Consider the following 12,060-nt stretch of genomic DNA (forward strand, 5'->3'; position numbering starts at 1 on the left):
CGTTGGCTTTGCCTTCACCTTGTTACGATACCAATGTCTGGCCTTTTTTTTTTTTTTTTAACATCACCTGACATAAGAGAAGTAGACGACATGTTTGCAGCTTTCGAGGTGCAATGTCTTACGAAACTCCTTGATACCTGTAACTTTTTTGTCCATTGAAAAGATACATATTGGTACTTGGCCTGGAGTCAAATAATTAACCCAAATGACACAATTGCACTCCTTCTGTTCCCCTGTCAGGGGCATTGCACCTCCTCGCCTCTTTCATTTCCTCTCTTCATAGGGTTGGAGGTCTCAGCCTGTGACATGACTGCTCTTCGCTTGTCTCGCCGCGGCTACCATTTCACCTCCACGGATTGGATTAGATGAGGCTCATATTGACCGACTGGCTCACCGTCCTTGACTTATGCTTTGTGAACATAAGCTCGCTGGTCAAGGCGGAGTGGACCTAAATTGGATTTTTGCACATATCGGAGACGCATTTACAATAAACCCGGAGCAGATTTTCATCATTTTCTTTGCCGCACTTCCTTTTATTTGCATTTGTAACTTCAGGCGTAATCTTTTATTGGTATTCCAGTTATGCTATATCGGTGTGACTGCGCATGGCAATGTTTGGTCGTATATTTATCTCCACAGGATGGATTGCCATGAATGTTTGCGCAGACATTAATGGTCTGCAGGGGATGAAGCATACCCACTTCAATGATGCCTCTGGTGCCATCACGTCATTTGCTGAATCTATTGTGTTATTTTTAAAGATAGCCATGCTCACAGGCGATTAATTAATTCAATCCAAAAAAAAAAAAAAATGGATGGACATGCAACTTTGGGGTGGGGCGGGGTCTCTTTTGCAAATTATGGACAAAACAGTGCCAGGTTGCTAAGAATGACTCCAAAGTGATAAGGAAACCTGTGTTGTCCAAAATATGGCCCAGGGGCCATTGGCAGACCACCATGCATTTTTAAGCGGCCTGCGGCATACGCCAAATATAACATTTGACCCGTATGATGGAGGTTTTTTTTTTTTTTTTTAATGTGCAAAGATTCAAAGTATTTATGACTAAAACAGTAACATATCTTATCTTCAAAACCCAGCGGTGAATAAAGATAACGCCGTTTTAGAAGCAAAAATAATTTTTTCGACTTTCTGTTTTGCGTCACGATCCGATTTATGAAGATATCACATTAATGAATCTCAAGTCAATGTTTTAAAAATGTTCTGCCGAGTACAGTGCGCTCTCGTTTTAGTTCGGAATGTAGAGATGGGATTCGGCTGCCGTTCAGTGCAGGAGTAGAACTAGTCTCGTGAGATACAGGGCCGTCGGCCATCTCAAAATCTTGAAAAATCCTAAACTACTTGCCTTACCAGCTTAAACAGAAAGCTGTTATGAAACAATTTATTCAAATTAACTGCAAAATATCAACAATCTATAGAACAAATCGTTGCCTTCTCTTCCAATAGAACACACACAAATAAAGTAACTATTTTCAAACGGTTGACCAAAAAAATACGAATACAGAATAAAATCAACTACTCTTCAATAAATTGTGGAAAAAGTGGCTTGGCTTGCATTAAAACAATTTTTTTGCGCAACTTATTCCCATACATGAAGTTGTAGCAGAGAAGCGCTGTATGGAAAGGGAAGAAAAACATGAACGAGCCGACAAACCCAAATAAAGACTGTCTATTCCAAAGGCAGGCATGTCCAGTGAGCGGGCTTTTAATAATTGAACAGTGTTTAATATAATACGGAGAGCTGTCTGGAACTCTATCTGAAGAACTGAACATCAACAAAACTGATGGAGCCTGCCAAGACAGTATATATGTTATTATAACTCTCAATATTAGTCCTTTTATTTTCACTTACACTTTCTGGAGGCTGCCTTCTGCAAATGTTTTAAGTTTTTGTTGTTTTGCTCTGGTAGTTTTTGCATAATGTATAAAATATGGTGCTTAAAATATGTATGAACCCAAGGTAAGGTTGATGCTGCGGTTGCCCCGAATTTGGTCATTTGGTGTCTTGAATGATTACTACAGAGTGAATCGAAGGTAAAATTAACGATGCTTGCATTTTCAACTGGAAAAACATTCAAGCACATTATTATTTCTTGATTAAGATGCCAAATTCAAATTATTTACTTGCATCTCTGAATAGAAAACTTCATTTTAGTGGTTAAGGGGGCATGATTAATTTCCGACATCTTTGAGAAACAGAGCAAGCCGGTCAATAGTTGCCTATTAGAACAAAAAGTCAATTCAATGAGAATTTTTTTCATTCCTGTTCAAAACAGCAACATGTTGAGAGCTGCCAGAATGAAAACCGTCCCCATAAAAGCACTTGGAGGGTCTCTTTTTGGATAAATGACAAATGGTCAAATACATTTGTGAATCACAGTTTGATTTGTTAATATTGCTTCTGTGATGCTTAAATTTCCTTCTTCTTTCTTCATAAAATCTACGTTTCTCTTAGAGACGTCTGAGGGCAGGATGGGGAGGAGCGCTTTGCATGTCTGCCTCACAGTCAAGAGTTTCTGTGTTCTAATCTCGGCTCAGGCCCTCCTTGGTGGAGACCTCATGTTGTGCCCGTGCGAGAGCCTTAGAGATACGGACTTGCAATTGTGACTCTAAATCTCCATAGGTGGTAAGCCTGAATGCTTTCTTGTTCATATGAGGTGTATCAGAAACTTCCAGCACTGGTGTCACAAATCTTGATAAACAAGAGGTATTTTAAATCCAAACTACAGGTTTTCCCCTTCAAAGTACTGTAATGCCCATGGAGTCTAAGGCTACCTTCTCACTGCAGGACATGATGACCAAAGGGTTTTTTTTTCTTTCAACACGATCTTTATACGTAGACGTTCACATTCCGAAATCAAATGTGACTTCTAATATGAACGAAATACATCGATGAAGTGACAAACATGATCATGAACCATGATCGCAAGTGACATGCATGTGCACAAAACAAAATGACGTGGTGCGGTATTTGTGGAAGCGATTATGGCCCCGCGTGTAGGGGGCTCATCTCATTTCCAACTTCCAAGTTCCTCGCTTATCTGTTTATAAGATAGCTCCTCGCACCAGAAATCCCATTGAGGACATGGAGAGATTGAGAGAGAAGGGACAATGCAGAAATGATCCCATTGCCCCCTGTTAAAGCCATTTGCCGCAATCTGCAACCAAAGATGTCCTGCCATTGATACGTCACAGTTGAACCGTCTGCGTGGCTGAGCATCTATATTGCAGACGCATCAGATACATATCCAATGTATATCTTTTTATATAAGAGGCTTGGGTTGGATTTGAAAAAATCTGAATTATATTGTAACATAAAAAAAATTTTTAAAAATCAAATACAATCAGAATTGTCATGCAGTGTTAACCTAAAAGCACTTTGTTGGCCTTCTCTGTTGGTCTTCATGCAGTCCTGGAAAGATTCTTCCTTGGATCTTATGCTGTCTCGTGATCATTGGCATTTTGATGTCGACCATGTTTTGGAAATAGGTCCACTTGAGCTTGGGAAATGGGTCGCCTAATTAGGAAAGTTGCTCCAGCACGGCGATGTTCTTCTCAACCAGGAACTTAAGGATGAGCATGGTGAAGCAGTTATGAGTTTTCCCGCCACACCTCTCACCTCCTCTTAAGCAGTGAACTAAGCAAACCCTTCAGGAACTCTTTGTATTGAATTCTGATTCCAGCATGTTGCCTATCGACCGGTCAGCTCACCTGAAGACAAAAGCTTTTGAAAATCCATGATGTTGTTCTGGATCTCATGTGATTGTGCAGATGTCCATAAATTGTACGGATGTTCTCCTGATCTCGTCTGGAGTTGAAACAAACATGGCAGAAGCGGTACAAGAAGACTTTAATCCAGTCCGAGACGGAAGCTGCCCCAACTACAGTCTTTGACTCGGGGTGTAAAACCCCACTCCTGAGATTTCTCTTCATGTGAATCCCTTTACTTTTATTCTCCAGCCCCCCGCAGCTTCCTTTGCTGCTGGCAGCGCACTAACCCGTTAAGCTTTTTTCAATGACCCGCTGCCTCTGCGAACAGCTTTACAGTATCCCTGAGCCGGAGTCATGCATCTTGCTCTCCCCTGTGTGCACACACTTCACCTCTCCCTTCCCATCCAATCCTCATCAGCCTCCCCCAGTGGAAGAAAGTTATTCTGCGTTATTGCACAGGAGCCCCCGTCTTCTGTGTCAACAATGCACACAGGTAAGAGTGTGCACTTGCCTTCCTGTGTTTACACTAGCACGGATGGAGGCTCACGCGTGGCGTAAGCACTCTTAAATTAAACGTCTGGGTGATGTCATTCCGGGTGCAGCGCAGGCCAAGTTTAACATTCTGCGCATGCATGCCCGGGAAACAAAAGACAAGGCCACATTACCAAAATACGGCAACAGGCATTAGCATTAGTCGTCTGGAGCCAAATCATTAAACTGAGAAGCAAAACTAGCAGAGCAAAGAATTGACTTATCTTCGACAGTCGACTTTCATCTCGAATCATTAGGCTCTGCCTGACAACTGCTTTTGTGCACCCCCCGCACCCCTCTCTCTCCTTATTCCTCTCTCTCACTCTGTCAGACACAAACAGCAAAATACAAATATTGACTCGGGATGGTAGAAGCTGTTTCCTCTCAAGCCGTGACTCACACGCTGCAACAGGTCAGAGCTGAGAAAAGACTTTGGGCAGCTGGCGGGCTGGCAAACTGAGCCTGGAAGGAAGCCCACCGAGACTTGGCTCGGTTGTCTTTGGACGCCTTGGAAGGTAACATGGCTTTGACACAAGTACATGTAGTAAATCTAGATATTCTTCTCCCAAGCTCATTCACTGGAAATGGATACAGAAGTGTCATTATGATTCACAAGACCCTTTAGGTCCACCCGTGCAATCTAATGAGATCCACTCCATCCTCAGTTCTGATTGAAACTGTCACAGAGGTATTATTTCAATAATCGGTTTATGATTGTGGTAAGAAACTTGACTGCAATATCATCGTCCGACAGTGTCGGTGATAGCTGAGCGTTATGATCTGAATAAAGACTTCGTACTGTTCTTGTATGCGATCTCATTCGATAGTGCAGTGTTGTGGCCATCGAGCATAGCTTTACCTTTCTTACCTAAGGCATTACATACCTTCATGAATTATGCATATTCACATTAACATGTAACACTTTGTCTCCAGTGATTGGAGGCTAGAAAGAGTTCTTCTTCAGTCAAGTAAATTGCTCCAATTTCAGTCAGATTACGTCGCGTCTGCTATTGACCTTTGGTGGGATTTTACATTGGCGGTGTTGAAAATGTGAGGTCTGCCGAACAGAGACTGGAGTGAAGGTGCAGCAGCTTCAGAACCTACAAGAAAGACAATTTTTAATTAAAAAGTAATGGTTATGGTCGTTCAAACATCAGCTATGTTCAAGGGAAAAATATATTTTAGCCATTGGAGTGTTTAATCGAATATATTTTTTCTGGCTCATGCATGTATTTATGTGTAGGCATAAAAAAAAAACTAAAGCTAGACAAAGTCGCATTCATAATAGTATCTTTGATATTTGATTGATATTGACAATTGAACAGGCTTTAAGGGAATTTCAACTTCATTGCAGCTCGCTTTGGTTTTTTTTTTTACTTCACACTTGGGCCCCTCTCCTTGTGACTACTGTACCCCCGAACTCCATCCCTCGTGTATTAATAGACACGGAAGCTGTACTCTGTCAAGTGGGCGGGGTGAACAGTGGCTCCTTTGCATAAATTAGGATAGTCACCTCACGACAGGCTGATTTGAAGCCTATTTTTCAAAAATAGGCTGAAATGTTTGTAATTTGTTATCATATTTTTTGACCAAAGCATATCACAGGGTTATATATTACATATTCACAAAAGTCTTTTAAAATGTTTCGAAATTCAATTTACGTCAAATTAGTTGCATGAAACATACTGTATGCGTAGTGCATCATGGGAAATGTAGTGTTGTCAGTAAAGTGCGACTGCGATCTGTCGACTCTCAGTCGGAGTTCCATATAAAGGGATTGGATATGCTATGCTAATGCTATTAGTACTGCAGCTCGGGATTACGTCTCGAAACCAGAAAGGAAAAGGGCGTGACAAAAATGGAAACTTGGACGGATTTGCATGTTTGACAGAAGAAACGCAAAGGATTAAAAACGGATATATACATGTCAACTAGCGGAACTGCGCTAAAGTCAATAGACGCAATACAAAGTGTTGTGAGAGCTGTTTTTAAATTTCCATTAAGCTGTTACGGCGCACCTGGGATTGGAGTTAATTAAAATGGCCAGCACCTCTCGGAAGCAGACTTATTTTTAGCCAAAAGTGCAAAAATGTTACGCTTGCTCGTACGGGAGACAGAAGGCGATAACGAGGACTATTCATGTCAGAGGATGCACTGTGCTGCTTCTAAGCACAGGCAAACATTAACGGAAACCCAGGAGGATGGCTAAATTGTTCCCCACTCACATACACACTGTAGAATACGCACGATGCTTGGAATCAACTGAGCGAGAAAATGGGAATCATCCGAATTAAAATGAGTTGCAGAATATCCCTAATTTCTTTTTTTTTCCAATTCCTCTTGTCTTTCTGTCATCTCATATAGCTGAGCTGCAAAACTGCAGGGGTGCGGATTTATTCCTAACCACAACAATGGAAAAGGTTTCCATATTCCAAGGGATCACGTGTCTGTGGGAAACAAGAGGAAGAATATGGATCCAAGATAGCTCAAGATGGCTACAGAGGATCCTGCTGTCCCTAAAGGCACCCCGTTCCAGCACATTGTCAGGTATAAAGCTCGCATTTCGCAAATAACACCAAAGTACATCATAGGCATCAAAAGATTTGGAAGTGGGGCTTTAAAGGTTAGACCCCATCCATCAATTTCACAGCCAATGTCAGCGTGAACACAGAACCGACCAAAATTAAGAGGAGGTGCATTCTGTTTCACCACAAAGTTTGATTCTACAATTTTCTGTCAATTAGTGACCAGAGGAAAAGAACTTTGATTGATTTCAGCCAAAACACCACAAGCAAAGCAGTGATTTGACGTCCACATATTTTGTTTTTGTGACTCCTCACATTAACAGAAACAAGACTGAGAAAGGGCTGTGGAAGTTTGGATGGTGAAAAAATATTTACAGATACTCAGTTATGAATTGCGCTGTGAGTGATGCTAATTCCCCATATAAAAATTGCAAAGAAAATGTATCTGCTATGTTATGTTGATAATATTAGGCAAAACATCCACGTTCAAAATGCATAAGATTTCCGTATTTTTTAAATCATTTATGCCATATATAACATAGATCAGATTGCTATCCACATAGCAGTGGAAGGAAGCACCATGTTTTCTTAAGATGGAAACTAAGGGCAGCAAATACAGTGAAAACAGCAGGAGCTCCAAAATAGAACCCTGTGCAACGCCATACGACATAGGGGCAGAGTGGGACTCAATACAAACAAGGCTAATGCACACCAAAACGCCCTCTTTCATGCCTATCCCCTGAAACACCCTCACATTGATAGCTGTCAATGACTAACGAGGACAAGCGCGATACAAAATTGATAGATGGATGCACAACAAATCATTTCAGTGCAGCTGAATGAATGTACAAAAACGTAAAAGCCAAGCATAGTCTTGATCTTACAGCCCGGGATTTACCTCTGTGTGTGGCGCTGCATTCATTATAAGCATTATTAGACATATCTTCAGTCTTCAGGGGAGGTCACTGATGAGAGAAGGAATGACTGATGTTTTCCTCCAGTGAAGCTATGTGGCCATGAAGACTTTACAACTGGAAATCTAGCCTTTATTTTGCCCATAGGCTGCTGCCGGGATGATTTTTTTTTTTTTTTTTAATTTTTTACTACTACACAAAAATGCTTCATCGTTTGTGTCATTCGTCTCAGAAACACACGAACAGTTCCATGGAAACGTGGTTGTATTAAAATGCCCACTCATCACTTTGTCCACAGTCAGTCTTGCACAAAGCGAATGGTTTCTGCTTTGTCAACCAATTTGATATTAATTACCATTCTGCACTAACAAGCTGCGAGGGTTTCCAATTACTTTCAAAAATCCGACTCTTTGAGCATCAATCACTTTTTCTCTCAACGCCCAAAACAATTGATACAATCAGTCTTTTTGGCTCTGTTTTCCTCAGCCCTTCTGTGTCTCTTTGTCTGAGCACCTGTTGTTTTTGTCAAAAGTGCGGTTCATTATCCCCCCCCTCGCATCATTCATCCTCATGTAGACATCTTTCAGCTCGATGCTCTGAGTCTTGAGATGCTCCTCATGAATATTTCAATTCCTTCCCCAGTTCATGTACTCGCTGATGAGACTTATTGCGTCATACACAGACTGTTTTTTTTTCTTTCTTTAAAGTAGAATGAGATTTACTCTGGTTAGGTTTGATAAAAGATTCGTGACACTGTGGCTTATAACAGCAAACACAGTTTATTATAACCTTATAATCGAAGCTTTGCGTTTTACAGTGGAACCTCGAAGGTCGAACACAGTCCTTTCCGCACCATCATGAAACCTTTATTAGCTCTTTTAAAGCAAAGGCAAGACAGCCTCATTTATGTGGCATATTCCAACCACAAGGCAACGCAATGTGCTTCACACAAGCAGTTACGAGCAGCATTCAGAAGCAAAGCGGACAAAGCAAAATTACCCTTACCAAAATGACAAAAGGATGCACATTGACAACATTTAAAAACATTACTTAAAGTAAAGAAATACACAAGAAACAAGTACGTTTCTAAAATCACCAAAAGACCGTGTTGTGAAAATACATTTAAAATGTTTAAAAGACCTGAATCAAAGGGATAGGGGCAGGGGGGAGGCAACGTTTTTAATTTAGCTTTAAAAGCTTTTACACTCGGGGCTGACTTCTGTTGGCAGCTTATTCCATTTGTGCGCAAGCATAACACCTACGATAAATGTCTCTTCGCCATACTTGCTTTGAACTGTGGGCTCAATAAGTGTATGGTCATATTTATGCACTAGTGGAATAAAAATAAAAAGTACACATATACGTTTTTTGTATGTGTTCGTGTTTACGTCTGAGACAAAATTTGCTACAGTGAAAAGTCCCCTGTTGTGAAAAAGTTCTTGCTGCAAACAATTTCGTTGTAGAGGAGTTTCAATGTACTAATGAATGCATGAAAATAGCAACTCTTAACAATCCATGTGTGAACCCCACTGCCCCCTCGAATAAACCTGCAAAATATCCCGCCCGCAACAGAAATACTTGTATTTCTTAAGCATTTTGCATCTCTATGACAAACCCTTTCCCTGCATTGTAATTCCAGTGTAAAGGAACAAACATTGCAGTTATTCTTCGCATAATCACACACCAACGTGGAAAATATGATCAAAACAAGAACCCGAGGTCCATGACACTGTGATTGCAGTATTTAATACCTCAGCAGTTCCGCCACTGTTATTATGCATGAGCTTAATCAATGACCATTAAGCTTAAGGGCAAGAAATCATCCAAATGAGCAGTGAGTGTGTGTGCGATTTGTTTTATGTGTGTGTTTCATGAGTGTAAATGTGTTTAAAAATGAGATGTGAGCCAGTGGGCGCCTGCTGCTGTTGCCATCAAGTCCGAATAGGCTCAATTTGACGAGTTGATTTGCTCACTGTTGCTGAAATTGACGGAGCCTTTTTCTTACGTGGAGTGCACAATAGTGGCATCTGTTGAATGCATGGGGGGGAAGGGGGGCGTATTTGTTGTTTTAAAGCTGTTGAAGAAGGGTTTATTAGTGTTCATTTATCAATTTTCTACAGCGCTTGCCATCAATGTGGTTGCGGGTAAGATGAAGCCGATCTCAGCTGACTTTTGGGTGAGAGGCAGTGCAGATTACGGACTACGAACCAGCTAATTGTAGTCAATTAGTCTCCTGATGGAAAAATGTCCTCAGTCTGTCACGACTTGGCATGGGAACCATGAAGGACCTCGACTCATTGAACCCATAAGGGTAAAAGAGTCTTTGCAGACCAAGACAGATTGTAGCTAGGAGTGGTTGATAGAAAGCTGCTGGCTCACTTCCTGATCAGTTTGCATTATACTAAACGCCGACCTTCGGCTCACCGAAAGCTACCGAACTGTTTTGCCGTGTGCAGGGTTGAACAACCTGTATATACGAGAGGCCGACGATCGTTTTTTTTTCAAAAATTTAATTTCAGGTAAATATCACAGCAATGTTGCAAAATAAAACAGCAATTCTAAAAAGTTTCTGGGTTTTAAGCCTTAGCGAGGTGTCCTGCTGGACGGCTATACAAATGCATTATTGTTTTACAGTAATACTAAATCATATTTCTAAAATGTAACGGTGGCTGGAGACCAAAGCATGGAGAGTCATGGAGTGAAGTGTGCTGAGTGGAGGGTGGTGGCCCCAAGTGCAGGCAAGCAGGGAGGCAAGACCGGTGTGCAGGAGTAAACCTCAAAAAACAAAAAACATAAAAAGTAAAAAGTCTTTATATTGATCAAAAATACTACATTTGCAAAGCCCCCGCCCCCACGGGCCCCTCCCACACACACAAAAACAAGATTCAAAGTAACAAACCAAAACTGTGACTAAAACACAATGAGACACAAGGCAAGACTCGTGGAAATGTGCTGTTAGCAAAAAGTAACAACATTGTGTGAAGCAAACCTTAACCAAGTTATGTTGTACTTGTTCTTTTGGAGTTGTTCTTTCTGGTTTATTATTGCTGTTACCCATATGAAAGTCTACAAACAGAAAAGAAAGTCCATTACTGCACAAACACTTTTTGAAAAGTAAAAACTGTGTTCAAGGAGGTCAGCTTATGTCAAGCTTTTTCATTTCTGTTTTAGTTTCGTTTCTGTATTCAGGTCAAAGTATGATTGGACCTTTTGGATGTTTCTGTTGAATTCTTAAATTATTTGCCAAAGCTTTTGAGCATCATCTATCCACTCTGCTGTATATGCACGCCTCATCCATGGACATGCGCTTTTGGTGAGTTTGTGGAGTACTGTACATTATAAAAACAGAAAAATAACTAAATTTGGGGTCAAAAACAGGACTCACGGTCTTTGGGGTTAAATGACTAACCCGAAAAGTTGGTTCACATGAATAACCCAGAAAACATTTTTTTTCTAACAAAGCAACATAAAACTGGTTATTTTGTATGAAACAAAGTCACTGATGGTGTAGTGGTACACTTGCCTGACTTATATGCGGGCAGCGTGGGATCGGTTCCCACTCAGTGACAGTGTGAATGTGGGTGTGTATGGGTGTTCGTCTCTATATGTGCCCTGTGATTGACTGGCGACCAGTTCAGGAGTTATTCCGCCTTTTGCTCGAAATCAGCTGTGATAGGCTCCAGCAACTCCCGCGATCCTCTTCAGGATAGATGATGTTGAAAATGGATGGATGGATGAAACAACACCAAAATTGGGTTGCTTTGTAATCTATTCATTTGCCCCAATTTTCAAAGTGAAATGAATAGTTGTGTCAAACCTCGCTTTTGGACCCATAACTTGGGTTATTTTTGCCCCAATTGTTTTTAAAAAGCATACATTGATTTGTATTAGCTTTTATCCTATCTTGTTTTCCTCAGTTGCCTGGTCGCCTTTGCAAAAGTGACTCGGTCTTGCCTTGATAAATAAAGGTTAAATAAATAAAAGCCACTTCATCAAGGCGGGTCTTGTAGTGTCGCTGTGGATTTGCGGGTGACATGACAGCGATTAGCGTAAGACAAGAAGTCTCCATGTCGAGAAACTAAACACACCGGGGAGTGAGGGCAGGCTGACAGTGCAATGATTGCAGTATACGATTTACAGGACCTGAAGAACGGCGGAGGCCTTCCGCCCACTCCGTCTCCCGAGGAGACTGGGGAGAGGAAAGCTCTTCTCGGCTTCAATTTCCTTCACTCTCCTCCCTTTTTTTTTTTTTTTCTCTAATTAATCCTTTGAGTAAAATCAAACTCCTGATTTTGGATAATTAAGACAGTTTATATATATATATATATATATGTGTGTGTGTGTGTGTGTGTACACTAGA

General features: G+C 41.0%; 1 long non-coding RNA gene across 1 annotated transcript; it reads left to right on the forward strand.

Moving 5' to 3' along the window:
* Positions 1–3,315: 3,315 nt before the first annotated feature.
* LOC109518423 (uncharacterized) lies at positions 3,316–6,803 on the forward strand. The gene is made up of 3 exons (XR_002168758.1): positions 3,316–4,223; positions 4,593–4,776; positions 6,626–6,803. It is a non-coding gene; the product is annotated as an uncharacterized LOC109518423 (long non-coding RNA).
* Positions 6,804–12,060: the final 5,257 nt, after the last annotated feature.

The sequence above is a fragment of the Hippocampus comes genome, unplaced genomic scaffold, assembly GCF_001891065.2.
Source record: "Hippocampus comes isolate QL1 unplaced genomic scaffold, H_comes_QL1_v1.1 scaffold125, whole genome shotgun sequence".
Lineage (NCBI taxonomy): Eukaryota > Metazoa > Chordata > Actinopteri > Syngnathiformes > Syngnathidae > Hippocampus > Hippocampus comes.